General features: G+C 35.8%; 1 protein-coding gene across 6 annotated transcripts in view; it reads left to right on the top strand.

Moving 5' to 3' along the window:
- Positions 1-19,850, top strand: part of NFAT5 (nuclear factor of activated T cells 5) — a 115,650-nt gene that overhangs the window by 15,595 nt on the left and 80,205 nt on the right. The gene's annotated exons all lie outside the window — the stretch shown is intronic.

Raw genomic sequence — 19,850 nt, forward strand, 5'->3', positions numbered from 1 at the left:
GGTCCATTCATGTTGTTAAATGGCAGGATCTCCTTCTTTTATGGCTGAATAATATTTCTCTGTGTATGTGTGTATATATATCACATCTTTTTTATCCATTCATTTATTGATGGACCCTTTGGTTGTTTCCTTGTCTTGACTGTTGTAAATAATGCTGCAGTGAAAATGAGGGTGCAGATACCTTTTCAAGATAGTTGTTTAGTTTTCTTCAGGTAAATACCCAGAAGTGGAATCGTTGGATCATATGATTCTACTTTTAATTTTTTGGGGAACCTTTGTACTGTTTTCCTAGTGGCTGCACCTGACTGACATTCTTGAGCACAGGAATTGATGGTATTTAAATAAAAACAGCTTAGTTAAATGAAAGAAATACATAGATGATTGGCTATAAAGAAACAGTATGAAGAATCTAACTATACTTCATTTTATTGATTAGGTTAACTGTTCCTGTGTATTTAGTTTAATAGCAAAATACTGCTCATGCTATTAAACATTTATTTAAGTTATATTTAAGAGTATATTGGCTTTAATATATTTTTCATAAGTATTGATAAACATAAATGTTTTAAAATGAAGGCACTGATTTAATAAAAATATATTAAATTGATAAGCACTTGAAAATTTTTCAACATCATTAGTCATTACGGAAATGCAGAACAAAACCATAGTAAGATACCACCTCAGATCTTCTAAGATGGCTATAATCAAAAAGACAGGTAAAATTAGTGTTGATAAGGACTCACACATTGCTGGTGGAGTATAAAACAGTACAGCCACTTTGGAAAATAATCTGATAGTTCCTCAAAAAGTTAAACACAGAGTTACCATATCCAGCAATCTCGTTTCTAGATACATACCCAAGAGAAATGAAAACATATGTACACATAAAATCTTGTATATATATGCTCTTAGCAGTATTGTTAATAATAGACAAAGTATGGAAACAACCCAAATGTCCATTAACTAATGAATGGATGGATAAACAAAATGTAGTATGTCCATTTAATAGAATAGGATTTGGCCAAAGGAATCAATTACTGGTACATGCTGCAACATGGATGAGTCTTGAAAATATGCTCAGTTGAAGAAGTCAGTCATGAAGGACCACATATTGTATGATTCCATTTATATAAAATCTACAGACTAGGCAAATCTAGAGAGGCAGAAAGTAGATTAGTAGTTCCTAGGGATGGACAGTGGTATGGAGAATTATAGTTAAACCATTTGGAGTTTCTTTGGAGAATGATAAAACTATTCTAAAATTTATTGTGATGATGGATGCACAACTCTGTACTGAAAGCTAAGTTTCCATTAACAGATGAAAGGATAACTAAAATGTATATAAATACAGTGGAATATTATTCATTCTTACAAAGGAATGAAATTCTGATATCATTTTACAGCATGGATTAACCTTGAAAATGTATGCTAAGTAAAATACGCCAGACACAGAAGGACAAATATTGTCAGTTTCCTTGGAGTATCTAGAATAAAGACAGAAGGTAGAACATGGTCACCAGGGACTATGGGGAGAGGGCAATGAGGAGTTATTTTTTAATGGGTATATATAGAGTTTATGTTTGGGGTGATAAAGAAGTCCTAGAAATGAATAGTAGTGATGATGATTGTACAACATTGTGAATGAACTTAACGCCGTTGAATTGTTGACTTAAAAAATGGTTACAATGGTACATTTTATGTATGTTTTACCCCACACATGAAATGTTTAAGAAAGTAATTATAAGACTGAGATATAGTAACTTTTTTGGGGGTAAAGTTAATGAAACAGGTAATTGTGTGGTGGCACATGGAAGGGAGACTGTTTCATTTTCCCATTTAACACAGTGTACTTTAGCTGTCTGAATAATTTAAATGTGCTTTAAATGTAAATGGCATCATCTCAATACTGAGTATGCTACATTTTAAATAATCAAAAACAAAATTTTGATGAGCACGATTAGACTACAGATGAATTTGTGAAAAATTCATGAAGTAGATTAACTTCATTTAGATTGGAAATTTTTTTGACTATTAATATGCATGGCTGATTCATTTTGCTAATTTTTCGAAAGCAAATGTTTATATTTAATTGTAGCATGAGGATTGCAGTTTTCCGATAAATGTCACACAATAATGACAGTGAGCTAGGAGGAAGAAAAATTGCATAAATGAAGTGAGATATGCTTCTATAGCTATGGAAGCTATTTTGTTGTTGTTCAGTCGCTAAGTTGTGTCCTACTCTTTGTGACTCCCGTGGACTGCAGCACCCCAGGCTTCCCTGTCCTTCACCATCTCCTGGAGTTTGCTCAAATTCATGTCCATTGAGCCAGTGATACTGTCTAACCATCTCATCCTCTGCTGCCCTCTTCTCCTTTTGCCTTCAGTCTTTCCCAGTGTCAAGGTCTTTTCTAAAGTCGGCTCTTCGCATCAGGTGGCCAAAGTATTGGAGCTTCAGCATCAGTCCTTCCAGTGAATATTCAGGGTTGATTTCCTTTAGGATGGATTGGTTTGATCTCCTTGAAGTCCAAGGGACACTCAAGAGTCTTGTCCAGCACCACATTTCAAATGCATCAGTTCTTTGGTGCTCAGCCTTCTTTATGGTCTAGTTCTCACATCTGTACATGACTACTGGAAATACCATAGCTTTGACTGTACAGAACTTTGTCGGCAAAGTGATGTCTCTGCTTTTTAATACTCTGGCTAGATTTGTCATAGCTTTCCTTCCAAGGAGCAAGTATCTTTTAATTTTATGGCCAAATGGTGATTTTGGAGCCCAAGAAAAGAAGTCTGTCACTGTTTCCACTTTTTCCCCATTTGTCATGAAGTGATGGGACCAGATGCCATCATCATAAGTTTTTGAATATTGAGTTTTAAGTCAGCTTTTTCACTTTCCTCTTTCACCCTCCTCAAAAGGCTCTTCAATTCCTCTTCACTTTCTGCCACTAGAGTGGTATCATCTGCACATCTGAAGTTGTTGATATTTCTCCCAGCAACCTTGATTCCAGCTTGTGATTCATCCATCCCAGCATTTTGCATGTTAAACTCTGCATATAAGTTAAATAAACAGGGTGATAATATACAGCCTTGTTGTATTCCTTCCCAGTTTTGAGTCATTCTGGTTCCATGTCCGGTTCTAACTATTGCTTCTTGACCCGCATACAGGTTTCTCAGGAGACAGGTAAGATGGTCTGGTATTCCCATCTCTTGAAGAATTTTCCACAGTTTGTTGTGATCCACACAGTCAAAGTCTTTCACATAGAAAATGAAGCAGAAGTAGATGTTTTTCTGGAATTCCCTACTTTCTCTGTGATCCAATGAATGAATGTTGGCAATTTGATGTGTTTCCTCTACTTTTTCTAAACTCAGCTTGTACATCTGCAAGTTCTCGGTTCACATATTGTTGAAGCCTAGTTTAAAGGATTTTGAGCATAACCTTGCTAGCATGAAGAGTGAGCAGGTGAGCACAGTTGTCCTTTTGTTTGAACTTTCTTTGGCACTACCCTTCTTTAGAATTAGAGTGAAAACTGACCTTTTCTAGTCCTGCAGCCACGGCTGAGTTTTCCAAATTTGCTGACATATTGAGTTCAGCACTTTAATAGCATCATCTTTTAGGAATTGAAATAGCTCAGCTGGAATTCCATCACCTCCATTAGCTTTGTTTGTAGTAATGCCTCCTAAGGCCCACTTGACGTACACTGTCTTGGTTCATGTACCTAACATTCCAAGTTCCTATGCAAAATTGTTCTTTACAGCGCCGGACTTTACTTTAACCACCAGACACATCCACAGCTGAGGGTCTTTTCCACTTTGGCCCAGCCACTTCATTCTTTGAGCTATTAGTAATTCTGGAGCTAGTAGTAATTGCCTTCTGCTCTTCCCCAGTAGCATATTGGACACCTTCTGACGTGGGTTTGGAGGGGCTCATCTTCTGGCCTTTTCATAGTGTTTATGGAAACTATAAACCCTATTAAGTCTTGTAAAGATGTTCTTTTTGTATTTATATTAATAATTAGTAGAGGATAATAAGGACTGGATAACTGCCAGATTATTATTAGTTTTTGTTCATTTTCTTAATGATATCTTTTATCTTTTTATTATTTTTTAACTTTTATTTTATGTTGGAGTATAGTTGATTAACAATGTGTTAGTTTCAGATGTGCAGCAAAGTGACTCAGTTATTCATATACATGTACCTATTCTTTTTCAAATACTGCTATAATTAATAAAGGTGTAATTGTGTTCATCAGAGGACCTGGGTAAAATGCATTGTTGGGTAGTTCAGTATTTGTTTTGTGTAAGCGTTAAAGTGCTTATTTTCTTTTGGTCCTCAGACTACTAGAATGTTCTCTATTTAAGAGGACGTTCTTTTAAATTATTGCCACAGCTCAAGTTTAAGTTTGAGAATAAATGAGAGAACTTAAATATGATTCAGTTTAATGAAGTTAAATTTATCTTGACTAGTACTTGTAAGTTTACTGGTAAATGCTTATTAATCTGTGTACAAGTAGGGTTTATGAATAAATAATGTTTTAGGTGTAAATAATTTACAGTAATTTTTGTAGAATGACAAGTGCTTTTAGTGAGTACTGATTTTATCACAGATTCCCCAACTAACCTATAAGCTTAATATTGCCCCTAATTACAGAAACCAACCTACTCCTAAGAATATGTAAGAATAAGTCTGTAATCAAGCTTGGCTTTACTCATTTGGTGAAATTATGATGGGCTGCTTGAGGTGGCAAACTTCAGAAGGGAGATGGCCACTAATTCTAAAAATAAAAAGGTAACCTAAAGCTGAAAGATAGCTAGTGAGTAATTGTGTTCTCACCATACTTACTTGCTTATTTATGTCTAAATCCAAAGTGCATTTTCTCTTAAATTTAGATGTGCTTTGTTCTCCTATGCATTTATACTAGTATTTCTTGAACTAACTGTTAGGCCTTTTCAGAACATCAATTATCAACCAATATAGAGATAAACTGTATGTTGGAATTTCCCAAGTCAAATAGATTTAAAAGTGAAATTTAGCAAACCTTTATTTTATGAATAAAACAGAAAAAGTGAACTATGAAAAGTAAGGTCTTTTGGGAAAAAATCACTGTAAATTGGAACCTATAATATTGCCCAGGAGAGAGAAACCATTTGTTGGATAGGTCAAATTAGAGGTATTTTGGTGGAAAGCAAGGTTCTAGGTCTTCCTTTAAGAACTGTTTGAATATTCACCACTGTCTAGTTCTGGAACCAAAGATGAACAGAGCATTACAGGGAAGGTCCTTCCCAGAGTATTGAAGGGCCTCCCTGTAACGCTACGCTCCATCTTGGTTTCCTGCTTCCTTTTTAGTAGGACATTGTTCATCTACTTGTGTGTTAATTGCATAGGGAAGAGATCATGGATTGTAGTAAACATAGCTCTTCATAAAGGTTGGGGTATACTGTGAGAAAAGTACCATTTAAGCAATTCAAATGTGGATGTGCTATATTAGGACAAATAAGCAAATCCACATTTGGATTGCTAAAAATCCTTAAATGTAGATAAAACTTCAATGTGGAAATTCAAAAGATAATATTTGGTAAAAAAAAGAGGAAAGAAGTTTTTTTGAGTTAAAATAGCTAGGAATAGACAGTAAAAAGCAGTATCTCTAATTTTAGTATTCAACTATGATTGAATAGAAACTTCAGGATGATTCAGATAACTCCTTTGAGTCTTCAGGGTAAGGCCCTTGAATTCCAAATCTTTCTTTTCTTCAGCAGGAAGTCGTCTTTTTGGTTTTTTTTTTGATACGTTGTTACTTTATTTTTCACTATTCTTTTCCGTATATTTTATCTGTCATCATAGGTCATTCTTTGACACCCCAGGTATCTAAAGAGCTTTCCTTACTTTGACATTTGTAAGTCTTCTCAGTACAGATTTAGATGAGTGCTAAATACCAACTGACTTAATACTGATTAAGTATTAATTAATAAATAATTCTGAATGAACCAATAAATTGACAAATCTTGTTTTAGATGATTGGCAATGATATATAACAAAATGGTTTCCTAGTAATTTAAGGTTTGAGCATTTATTTAAAAACAAAAGCCATATTAGCTGAAACTCAGGATTTTTCAGGAGAGGTGTTTTGTAATTCAGAACAGTATTATTTCTTCTTTGTATCATTAAAATAAAACTCAGCTGAATTTCAGCTTGTAAATATTAGAAAATTGTTGTTTACAGTTACTTTGTCTTAGGTTATATGGAGAAAATAACTTCTAAAGTGGTTTAGATAGTCATATTTTAAATTTAATATTTATAAATTTCAAGCTGTGTTCTCTTTTTCTGGCCTTTCCTCCCCTTAGTTGTTGTTCTATTGCTCAGTTGTATCTGACTCTCTGTGACCCCATGGACTGTATGTAGCATGCTCCCCTGTCCTTCACCATCTCCTGGAGTTTGCTCAAATTTATATCCATTGAGTCAGTGATTTTATCTAACCATCTCATTCTCTGCCCTCTTTCTCCTTTTGACTTCAGTCTTTCCAAGTGTCAAGGTCTTTTCCAAAGAGTTGGGTCTTCTAATCAGGTGGCCAAAGTATTGGTGCTTCAGTTTCACCATCAGTCCTTCCAGTGAATATTCAGGATTGATTTCCTTTAGGATAGACTGGATGGATTTCCTTTTGATGTCCTTGCAATCCAAGGGAGTCTGAAGAGTCTTGTCCAGCACCACAATTCAAATGCATCAGTTCTTTGGCCCTCAGACTTCTTTATGAGTCCAATTCTCACATCCATACATGACTACTGGAAACACAGTATGTGACTATACAGGCCTTTGTCAGCAAAGTGATGTCTCTGCTTTTTAATACTCTGTCTAAATTTGTCATAGCTTTCCTTCCAAGGAGCAAGTGTCTTTTAATTTCATGGCTGCAGTCACCATCTGCAGTGATTTTGGAGCCCAAGAAAATAAAGTCTGTCACTGTTTCCATTTTTTCCACATATATTTGCCATCTGCTCTTGTATTGGACTCAGGACACAATGTAAGAGGGAATCACTCTTACAAAGTTCACAGTTGAGAGAAAATAAAATCAGCAAACTTTAAAATAATGCACTATGTGCTTTATTAGAAATAAGGGGTGTTATGCAAGTAGAGAAGAGGGAGTCCTTAACACTGTAAAGGATCGGCGAAGGCTGCACAGGATATGTGACTTCAGATGTCAGTCTTGAACACTGAAATCAGCATTTAGCAGACATTTTTTTTTTTTTTAACTTTACAATATTGTATTGGTTTTGCCATATATCAGCATGAATCCACCACAGGTATACATGTGTTCCCATCCTGAACCCTCCTCCTACCTCCCTCCCCCCGTACCATCCCTCTGGGTCGTTCCAGTGCACCAGCCCCAAGCATCCAGTATCGTGCATCGAACCTGGACTGGCGACTTGTTTCATATATGATATTATACATGTTTCAATGCCATTCTCCCAAATCCTCCTATCCTCTCCCTCTCCCACAGAGTCCAAAAGACTGTTCTATACATCAGTGTCTCTTTTGCTGTCTCATATACAGGGTTATTGTTACCATCTTTCTAAATTCCATATATATGCGTTAGTATACTGTATTGGTGTTTTTCTTTCTGGCTTACTTCACTCTGTATAATAGGCTCCAGTTTCATCCACCTCATTAGAACTGATTCAAATGTATTCTTTTTAATGGCTGAGTAATACTCCATTGTGTATATGTACCACTGCTTTCTTATCCATTCATCTGCTGATGGACATCTAGGTTGCTTCCATGTCCTGGCTATTATAAACAGTGCTGCAATGAACATTGGGGTACTACAGAAAGATTTGTTTAATGCATTTATTCATATTTAGTAAAGGTGTACACATAATCTATAATATTCAAAACATACTGGTAATCTAAAACTAGTTTATTCATTTTGGACACTAATATAACTAAAAAATGCGGTTAAATCTGGCATTTTCTCAACTCTCCACAAAAAAAATAATAATTTTAAATATGTCTTAGCAGGCATTTTTAAAATTAAAAATTATTATTTTTTTTTGTGGAGAGTTGAGAAAATGCCAGATTTAACCGCATTTTTTAGTTATATTAGTGTCCAAAATGAATAAACTAGTTTTAGATTACCAGTATGTTTTGAATATTATAGATTATGTGTACACCTTTACTAAATATGAATAAATGCATTAAACAAATCTTTCTGCAGTATGCAGTATCTTAGTTCCATGACCAGGGATCCAACTCATGCCACCTGCAGTGAAAGTGTGGAGTCTTAACCACTGGACTGCCATGCTATGCTAAGTCACTTCAGTCATGTCCGACTCTGTGCAACCCCATAGACGGCAGCCCACCAGGCTCCCCTGTCCCTGGGATTCTCCAGGCAAGAACACTGGAGTGGGTTGCCATTTCCTCCTTCAGTGCGTGAAAGTGAAGTTGCTCAGTCATGTCCGACTCTTTGCGACCCCATGGACTGCAGCCTACCAGCCTCCTCCGTCCATGGGATTTTCCAGGCAAGAGTACTGGAGTGGGGTGCCATTGCCTTCTCCAAGGAAGTCCTTAAACAACAAATCATAGTCAGAATTTTATTTTAATTGGTCAAGTTTGTTTTTTTTTTTAATTTTTACTAAGTTTCTGTATCTATCTGTCTCTCTAGAAGATATTATAGTGAAATACCTATGGAGAAGACCGAAATGGCATTTGCCATCAGAATAACTTTAATTCACCTCTAATATTTCAGCACAGTTATATTTTTAACAAAGTAATTTTGAGAATACAGATATAAATATAATTCTAAAACTGGTAGGTGTGTAGAATAGGATGAGAAAAAGGAAATAGGAGGAAATTAATTGAATTGAGTTTATTATTATATGAAATGATGCCATTTTTGGTACAGTGTAAGAGTATAAGATTATCAGCATTTTTTAATTAAAAAAACTTGTATTTTAACCTGTTTTTATGTTAGAACTTTTCCCCCCAGGTGCTATTTTCAGCTGTAGCTGTTAGAGGGCTGAATTTATCCTTTTCTACCTAGTTGTTCATTAACCTTTTAGCACTTGACTAACAGATTCAGAAAAATCTGCTTGTTAGTTGAAACTGCTAAGAGATGGAATAGGAACCATTCTGCTTCTAGTATATCTTCCAAATCTGGTTTCTTTTAAAGAAAAGTTCTTTTAACTTTAATAGACCGATGTAAAATGTAATGATAAACAAGTAGGATTATTTCTCTTGTTGGAGAATGGACAAGTAGACAGCTTACACTTGTGTTACACTTTGCCCACAGCTTTGTAGAGTGCTTTGATATACATTACTTCATTTAATCTTTTTGCACCTGGGAGGTATAGTTATCATCCGCATCTTACAGATAATAAAACCAAAACCCCAGATGATTGAGAGACTTGCCTAAGATTGCACTGTTAATCAGTAGAAGAGCTAGGTTTTGAAACGTATTCTGACTTCTGATCGGTTCTTTTTTTTCCCCTGTAATCTTGGCTAATAACATGTATTTACCAACTGACTGCAGATATAATAGTAAAAGAAAAAAATGTTATTCCTACCCTAACTTAGCTTGCCTTCTGGTTGGGGAAACAGACTAACAAATAATCCATCAAAAATAGTATGTTTAGGTGCTCTGAAAAAGGAAATAAATACAGATTGATGAGGTAGGACATGAGAAGGTGCCAGTGTGCCAGGGAATCAGAGAGGGGCTTTTGATAAAAGGTGAAATCCAGACTCAGTTCTGAAATGATAAAAATTCATCAGGTAAAAATGAAGGGACTTTGTTGGAGGAAGAATGTTTTAGGTGAAGGAGAGAATATCATATTGGAAAATATTGAGATGAGTATGTTGGAGAATTGAAAGAAATTCAGTACAGCTGGATCATAGAGCTAGAGATTGAGGAAGGGGTGAATAAGCTAGAGAAAAGGTGTAACAGTGAAAGATGTGGTAAACCAAGGCTGAATATGCTAAGAATCTGAATTAGTGCAGCACAGATGAAGTAAAGAGACCATCAAGTATCATAGAAAGCTTAATAAATGTGACAGAAGTATCATAGTCAACTAGTGACATTTTATACAGTTATTACATATGTCTTGTGGTTTTTTGTACAGTAAAAGTCACAGTATCCTGATAGTTGAAAACAGGTAACTGCACTATTCACCTTGGTGAATCTTGGAGATAGCTCTGGCTACAGCCATTTCTACTTCGCTTCCCTACTCTGGCATGTGTAGGTTAATCTTCCTCCAGTGTATTCTAAACTAGGTTTTAGACCCAAAGTTAATTGAGAATGAATAAGTAAGTGAGCGTTATCCTTGATAGACATTAATAGTCTTTGTTGTCTGGAGAAGATGTTAGGGAGAAAGTAGGAATGGAGGGGTGGAAGTTACGATTTGTTTCCATAATGGTATTTAGTTATTAATTTTTAAGCAAATTTTAGTCTTTAATACACTGAATATTAAGGTATTTGGGAAAGTGGCCATTTATCCATTTATTCAATGTATTTTGTGCTGAGTGCTTTAAAGAGACTCACCATTGTTAATAATAGAGCAGACACAATTTTAGTGTAGTTTGATAAGTGCTGCTTAGAAATTATTATTTCATGCTAAAAGTAAGGCTAAGTCCCATCAGTTGTGTCCGATTCTTTGTGACCCTAGGGACTGTAGCCTGACAGGCTTCTCTATCCATGGGATTCTTCAGGCAAGAATACTGGAGTGGGTTGTCGTGCCCTCCTCCAGGGGATCTTCTGACCCAAGGAACAAACCAAGGGATCTCTTACATCTCCTGCATTGGCAGGTGGATTCTTTACCACTAGTATGTCCTGGAAAGCCAAGCAGAAGATGATGAGTTTCATTCTGAGTATGTTGAAGTAAGGTGGTTGTGGGATATTGAGCACCTCCTATATACCAAGCACTAATCTAGATGCTGGGGCCACAGAATTAAAGAAAACAAAGTTCCTGCCCTCACCAGTTTATATTCTGGTAGTTGGAAAGAGACAGTGAACAAATGATTATCAAATGTTAGAGGGTAAAATCAGACAAATCCATAGAGACAGAAAGTAAATTAGTGGTTGCCAGAGATTTGCGGCATGAGGGAGTGGGGAATGACCTGCTAATGGATATAGCATTTCGTGTTATTAATGTATTTTGGAATTAGGTAGTGGTGATGACTTTAAAACTTTGTGAATATAACTCAAACCACTGAACTGCACAGTTTAAAAGGGAACACCTTTGTTGCATAAATTACATCGATTAAAAAATGACGCGGAGTGAAAAAACTTAAGTAGCATTAGGAAAGATGGTCTCCTGCATTGCAGGCAGATGCTTTACCGTCTGAGCCATACCGTCTGAGCTTATACCGTCTTGATATATTTTGTAGGAAAAGTGGACAGGAATTGCTTAAAGATTAGGTGTAGGGTATGAGAGAAGGAAAGTGAAAGATGATGACCACATTTTTGAACTGAGCAGGGAAGCCAATAAAATGATGCTGCTACTGCTGCTAAGTCTCTTCAGTTGTGTCCAACTCTGTGTGACCCCATAGATGGCAGCCCATCAGGCTCCCCCGTCCCTGGGATTCTCCAGGCAAGAACACTGGGCTAGTGGGTGCTATTTTAATAAGGTAGTAGGAGTGCCTCAAAGAAGTTGTGCTTCATTTGTACATGGACCTGAAGGAACTGAGGGAGTACAGCTATGGTAATATCTAGGGAAAGAATTTTCCAGATGGAAGAATGGTTAAGTTCAGAGGATTTGAGACTGGGAAGGTGCTTGGCATGTTCAAGAAACTCTAGTTAGGAGGCTAGTGTGCTGGAGCAGAGTGGATAAGGAGAAGAGTTGTAGGAGATAAAGTGAGAGAGATGTTAAGGTACTGAGATCACATAAGGACTTTAGGTTTTACTTGACATGGGAGCTAAGGAGTGATGTGAATTAGGTTTTGTGTGTGTTTTTATTTTCCAGTTATTTCTTTGAATTAAATGGATTGTTTTAAATGGATTATTCAGGGTACAATGTAGATAACAGTCCAGGTGAGACAGTTAGATCAGGATAGTAGTAGTACATGTAGCAAGAAATGTAAGAGTTCTTGATATATTTTGTAGGAAAAGTGGACAGGAATTGCTTAAAGATTAGGTGTAGGGTATGAGAGAAAGTAAGGGAAAGATGATGACCACATTTTTGAACTGAGCAGGCTGAAAAAATGGAGTTCTCTTTTAACAAGATGGTAAAAGACTGATGGGAGGGTGAAGTAAATAAAGAGATTGGGTTTAGACATACTAATGATGAAATGTCTATATAAGTATCCAAATGAAGATACTAGTCAGTATTTATATCTAACAATCTGGAACTGGAGGCAAACATTGATAGTCATCAATTTATGAATATCATTGAAGTTATGGTTGAAATTGAAATTAACCATCAAGAAAGGAAAATAAGAAAGAAGAAGGTTGAAAATTCATTTCGCAGGGCAAAACACTCAAAATATTTAAGAGGAATGGAAAAACTAGTGGACTAAAGAAGAATCAAAGAGGGAAGAAGAGAAACAAAAGATAATGGGGAGAGGCGTTACCGGTAATAGAGTCAGAAGTTGCAAATAAGTCAGTTTTATTGGAGTTTATTGGTGACAGAAATTTTGATGGACTAGTGGGAACAGAAGCCAAGTAGTAGTAGGTTGAGTAATAAATGTAAGGGGAGGAAGTGGAGGCAGCTAGTGAAGACCACTGTTGTACTAAGCGTGATTGTAAAGGGAAGCGAAGTTGGAAACTAGAAAGAGATACAATAGGAATAGGAATTTTGTGGAATGAGGGAGTTGAAGATAAAGAATAGGAATTTATTGATAGAAGAAACTTTTGAAGGACTAAGGAAGGAAAAAGGCATCTAGTACATAGGATTAGTTCTTCTCTTGGACCTAAAGGGACAAAGGTAAGGATAATTTGTATCTGGGAAAGGAAGTATGTGGGGAACTCGAGTCTTATAGCCTGCCTGTTTTCTTTGTGGAGCAATGAACACTCATTTACCAAGAATGATAGATATGAGTTGGTGACTTTAAGATGGGAGAGCTGAGGGAACTCTCTGGTGGTCCAGTGGTTAGAACTCCATGCTTTCACTGCTGAGGGTGTAGCTTTAATCCTTGGTTGGGGAACTAAGATCCTGCAAGTCGTGTGGCTTGGCCAAAAAATAAAACAAAAAACAAACAAAAAAGACTTCTTGAGCTACTTTGAAGACCATGAATTCATAGTGGTACTAATCTGTTTGTTTTTATTTTCTCCATTGAAACTTAGATGCTGTGGTTCAGGAAGATGAATGGTTAGTGTTATTGACGATGAGTGGTTAGGGTTATTGAGGATTGTACAAGATTAATAGAATGAATATGTTAGAAAAGCAATAAGGGGTGGATAAAGAAATTCTCAAGACACAACCTACAACCATCTATTCCTTGAAGTTATTCTCCATTGGTCTTTTTCATTTTGTATTTCTTTTCCCTGTTGATACTGCCTTATATTTAATCTATATAATGAATATTTACATATTTATTTATCTTGAATTTTTAAAATATAGAAAGATATAAAACAACAAATTACATGAAAGTGTGTTGTATCTCTATATGACCACCATTAATATGTTAATTATTCTTTCAGACATCTCTCTCTGTACTCTCTGCATGTATTGTTGTTTAGTTGCTAAGTTGTGCCTGACTCTTTGTGATCTCATGGACTGTAGCCTGTCAGGCTCCTCTCTTCATGGGATATTTCAGGCAAGAATACTGAAGTGGGCTGCTCTTTCCTTCTCCAGGGGATCTTCCTGAACCAGGGATTGAACCCGCATCTCCTGCATTGGCAGGTGAATTCTTTAATATCACTGAGCTACCAGGGAAGCCCCATCTACTTTAGATTATTTGTTCTTATTATATTTCTGCATAAATGAGATATAGTACATCCTGTTTTCTTATCTGGTTCCTGATATTATTATGTATTGATCTATTATAACTATTACAAATGCTAGTCCCTTAGTATCCACCAGGGATTGGTTCAATCCTGGATTGGACCTCCGGGGATACCAAAATGTGTAGCCCTTGTGTAAAATGGCTAGTATTTGCATATAACCTATGCACATCCTCCCGTATACTTGAAATCATCTCTAGGTTTATTTAATAATATCTAATACAATGTAAGTGCTATGTAAATAATTGCCAGCCTGTAGCTGTTGGTTGAATCCAAGGATTTAGAACCTGGGGATACAGAGGGCTGACTGTATTCCATAATGTAATAACAAAATATACTTAAATCAACTAATCTTTGATGGGCTTTTATTTTATTTTTTAACTGTTACAAACATCACTATGTTTTATGTTTTTAACTGTTTTAAACACGTCATGCAATTTTTTTTTCTGCACTAGTATGGTTATTTTCTGTGAGCTATTAGCTATTATTAGCTAATACTTATGTAGTGTTTTCTCTATGGTGAGCTCTAGTCTACCCACTTAAATTTATCTTTTATTTTAAAATTTGTTCTATTATTAAATTTCAGGGGGTTTCCTTCAGAGGTGCATCTTTTAGCTTTATCTTGAGAATGGAGTAACTAAAGGAGACTGCTGCTGCTGCTGCTGCTGCTAAGTCGCTTCAGTCATGTCCGACTCTGTGCGACCCCAGAGACGGCAGCCCACCAGGCTTCCCCGTCCTTGGGATTCTCCAGGCAAGAACACTGGAGTGGGTTGCCATTTCCTCCTCCAGTGCATGAAAGTGAAAAGTGAAAGTGAAGTCGCTCAGTTGTGTCCGACTCTAGCAACCCCATGGACTGCAGCCTACCAGGCTCCTCCGTCCATGGGATTTTCCAGGCAAGAGTACTGGAGTGGGGTGCCATTGCCTTCTCTGAAAGGAGACTACCCACTTGTAATTAGATAAAACCACACCCAGGTCATCCTGAAATTTAGGATGTAAGTTTCATTTAGTTACAACATTCTAATACATGAAGCTTTCTATTTTAACATTTTGTTAAATTATAAAAAGCATTTGGTTAAATACTTATAATAAGGCTTTCAATTCAAATCCTTGTTCTGCTACTAACTGTAGTTGTAGAACTCAAAACTTCAGCTTTCCAGTTTGTTGAATGAAAGGCATTTAAAGCATAAAACCTTTTTTTCTTGTAAAAATTTTATAACTAAGAATAAATACTTTTTTTAAATTTAGCTAATTAAAATCCTTCCAGATGCAATTTAATGTTATTTAAATGCAATAACAATGCAATTTAATGCAATTTAATTTTTAATTAAATTAAAAACAATTTAATGTTTACCTTTCCTTTTCTGTTAGGAAAGGTAAAGAAATCTTCATTATCTTTTGTCTAGTAAATGTTCATGAAACTAAATCTATGACTATAAATCATGTATTCAAAGAATACTTATTGATCAAAGAAAATGTCCATGATGAATGTTAAGGAAAATATAAAATTATGATCCCAATTTTATTAAAGAGTCTAGTAGGAAATAGATTAAATTGTTAAAATGGTTATCTCTGAGAAATGGGATTTGAAGTGGCTTTATTTTCTCCTTTATACTTAAAAAATAATCCCAGTTTTCTATAATGATGTCTCTTTTATCAGTTTTATAATTTAACAAAATGTTAAAACAGGAAGCTTCATGTATTAGAATGTTGTAACTAAATGAAACTTTTATTATACCATCTTTTAAATTTTTCCTCACAGATTTTAATTTTCAGTGTTTGCATTTATTTCAGCCCTCTAAGTCCTCTTCATGTTTTTCATTTATACAGAGCTTAGAACATATTTCTCTATTAAGGTCTGCTTCTGTGATGTGTATAATTTCAGGATTGTCTGTTCTTGTGCATACATTCTAAATCAAAGAACTTGAGATTTGAACAGTTTACTTGTCAGTACTGTTATATACGAGCAGTTTTTGGTGATTGAGAGACCTACCAGTTATAGATTTCCAATAATATTAATAGTAATTAATGAAATTAGTTACATTATATTAATGATCATTTAATTATATAATAACAATAGCTAAAATTAATTCTTTCAAAGAAGCTGGGTCATTAAATTCTTGAATCATCTCATTTAGTCTTTAGAAGGACCCTCTGAAGGATAGGTAACATCGTAGCTCATCTATTTTACAGTTCAGAAAACAAGCTAAAAGTAACTTGTTCAGGGGTACCTTGTAGCAAGCAGTATAACTGGCATTCAAGAGGTATTCATTTGGTAATGAAACTGCCTCTCCCTTTCCCTATGGTAAATTTATCTGTCCTAGTTGTTGTGTGAGATTTGCTGGGATAATTTATATTTAAAACATTTAGCGCTGCATTTGGGTACCTAATAGGTGGTTACATGGATGTGGGACTTTTTGTTTTGTTTTTGTTTTGTCCTAATAGGAAGAGCAGTTACTTTGTATTAGGTGGTCAGATAAGAAATTGTTCTTTAAAATGTCTTTATTGATGAAACTCACATGAATTAACCATTTTAAAGTGAGCAATTCACAGTATTAGGCAACCGCTGTCTCTATATCTAGCTCAAAAATATTTTTTACCACCCCCAGAAGAAACCTTGTACTCATTAAACAGTTGTTCCCTACCTCTCCCTCTCCCTAGCCGCTGGTAACCACCAGTCTATATTCTTTCTCTATGGATTTGTCCTTCTGGTCACTTTACATAAGTGGAAGCATACAACATGTGACCTTCTGTGTCTGACTTCTTTCACTTTGTGTGTTTTCAAGATATGTCCACCTTGTAGCATCTATTAGTACTTCATTCATTTTTACGGATGAGTACTATTTCGTTGTATGGATACCACAATGTATTTTGTCCATTCATATATATATATTTTAAATTTTATTTTATTTTTAAACTTTACAAAATTGTATTAGTTTTGCCAAATATCAAAATGAATCCGCCACAGGTATACATTCATATATTTTTAAAAAAATTTTATTTATTTTTGGCTGTGCTGGGTCCTCATTGCTGAGCAGACTTTTCTCTAGTTGTGGCGAGTAAGGGCTACTCTCCGGTCGCAGTACATGGGCTTCTCGTGTCCGTGGCTTCTCTTGCTGCAGAGCACAGGCTCTAGTGCAGGTGGGCTCAGTAGTTGCAGCTTCTGGGCTCTAGAGCACAGACTCCAAATAGTTGTGGTTTGTGGGCTTAGTTCCTCTGTGGCATGTGAGATCTTCCGGGATCAGGGATTGAACCCTTGTCTCCTCCTGCATTGGCAGGTGGATTCTTTAGCACTGAGCCATCAGGGAAGTCCTATCCATTTATTTCCTGATGGACGTGCAGGTTGTTTCTACCTTTTATCTCTTGTGAGTAGTGCTGCTAGTCACATGCTATGAATATGCACATACATGTATTTGTTTGAATACCAGCTTTCTATTCTTCAGGGCATAGGAAGTAGGTTTTTTTATTGGTTTTTTTTGAAAGTAGCCTTTAGGGGTTCTTTAAAATTCTATAAAAATATTAACAAAAAAGAAAGTGAAAAAGCAATATATTAAAAAGTACTGTTGTACATGTTTATGTCTTTATTATCTTGCATGAAGTGAAATGAAGTCGCTCAGTCGTGTCCGACTCTGCGACCCCATGACTGCAGCCTACCAGGCTCCTCCGCCCATGGGATTTTCCAGGCAAGAGTACTGGAGTGGGTTGCCATTTCCTTCTCCAGGGGATTTTCCCGACCCAGGGATAGAACCCGGGTCTCCCGCATTTAGACAGACGCTTTACTGTTTGAGCCACCAAGGAAGTCACTATCTTGCATGGAGCCTTATAAATATTTAGGTGCTTGGTAAATGTTAAAAATGAACTATTGGTTTTGAGACTGCTTTCTAATTCTGATATAGCTGTCAGCTATCTGATTTGGGGCAAATTCTTAACCTTTGGCCCTATATAGATGAAGTTTAGGTATCTATGACCTATAGAGATACAGTTTCTATATCTATAAAATAAAAAAGTAGACTAAATAAACTCTAAAAATCAGATTATTAAGTTCTGGAAAAGTCTATACCTTTTTTAAAAAAATATGAAGTGTTTTGGTACTGCATCTTTATTTCACAACTCTGGAAGATCAGGTACTTCCCAGCCCTTGACTATCATACACAGTTTCCTTCTCATTAAATTTGCCTCTGGAGAGGGATCAAAATCATCCATATGATCAAGAAAGTTGAGATCACCATTTTAGTCTTTAAGCTCTTGAAAAGTTTCTTCAGGAAAGATTCATCTTTTGTTTTTTCCTCCTTTCATTTTTCACAAGAAAATCTCAGTCATAAAACTCCTATTGTAGAGATTGAAAACTCAGATGCCTACAGGACTCGGTGTAATGTAAAACAGTGAAATTGGCTGGGTGGTACTTTCAGTAACTGGAAGTCACACTAAAAGTTTTCCTTGTGGGAATATATACTTAATGTTGCCAGGTCTTGTGATTTGTCAAGAGAAGCCAGAAATCTGGATTATGTAAAATCCCATTATTAAATGTTGACTACTAATTCAGAATGCTTTAGAACACTGTGCAGGCCAGACAGAACACTTTTGCCCTCCAGATATGTAGAAAGTGCAAGACCTGCAGAAAGAAAAGCTGTGCATTTCAAAGTGAAATTAGTAATTTTAAAATGGTCATGAATATTCACTTGATTGCCTTTGGAATGAAAAAAATAATGCTTGGGGAATGTCTCATATCCATAACAACCTCCTCATTGCATACCCATTTGAAGGCAGAAATTATGACTTTTATTTGTGTTATGAGCTCCAATTAGTATCTCCATAACTCAATGGTTCCTGGTAATCCCTCAATGAATACATGTAATTTTAGCAGCTGTGGCTCCCTTTATAACAAAGTTTATAGACTTAGGGTAGAGATAGCCATAGATTATAACCAGTTCACATGTAAACTTCTGGCACATTTTAGATTGGGAGATTTTAGGTTGAGGAAACAGCTGTAGTACTGTGTTGTTAGTGTGTGTTTAGCTCTTGTTTACCCTCACATTTGTATTTTTAGCTTTACTAGGAGGATAGTAATTATTTCTGTATTTTTACTTTGTTTCGCTTCCCTAAAAAATGAACTAATTTGAATAAGTAGTACTTCCTTGTTTTTATTTTTGTTTTTTTAAAGGTGCTGGCCACATCATTAGGTATTTCTGCCTTGTGTTGTTTGTATGAAGTTTAAATTCTGTTTCATACTTCTGTTCATTTATCCATCCATTTAACAAACACTGTATTGACCTTATCAAAGATGCCAAGGTCCTGAAAGAGCTGCCCTCTACCATCCCTGCCTTATCTCATGCTAGGAAGCACATTCTCTTGGTTATTCTGCTTTTGCCAGACTGTGCACCTTTTGGTTACTCAAACAAGCCACGTCTTTTCCTGACTTCTGTACATGTTGTTTCCTCAGATGATTTTACTTCTCTTTCTGCTCTTTTTGAGTTGCTGATTCACTTATACCCAGGAACCTTTCAGAGAGGCCTTCCCTGACTATCTTCTCTTATAGTAGTTTCCACTTTGTTCTTTATTACAGATTCTTATTTGACCTCTTCATAGCATTCGTCCCACTTTGAATTGTTAAAAATGATTTCTTGTTTTCCTGTTTCTCTCATTACAGAAAAATTCCTTAGGGACAGGGACCTTTTAGTCTTATTTAATTTTTGTATCCTTGGCTCACAGTAAATTACTTCTGGTTGAGTTAATTATTTGTCAGCATAATAGTCATTGTATGCCTACATTATGCTGGACAGTTTGTTTTAGGTGTGTTGTATACATTATTGCTAATGCTCACAACTCTACAAGATAAATAGATGTTATATTTTAAGCTTACTGTCATATTATAAATGAGGCAGTCAAGGCTTACTATGATGAGTAACTTACCTAAAGTCAGAAAATAGATAGAGCTGT

This window comes from Bubalus kerabau, chromosome 17 (genome assembly GCF_029407905.1).
Source record: "Bubalus kerabau isolate K-KA32 ecotype Philippines breed swamp buffalo chromosome 17, PCC_UOA_SB_1v2, whole genome shotgun sequence".
In the NCBI taxonomy this organism is placed as follows: Eukaryota; Metazoa; Chordata; class Mammalia; order Artiodactyla; family Bovidae; genus Bubalus; species Bubalus kerabau.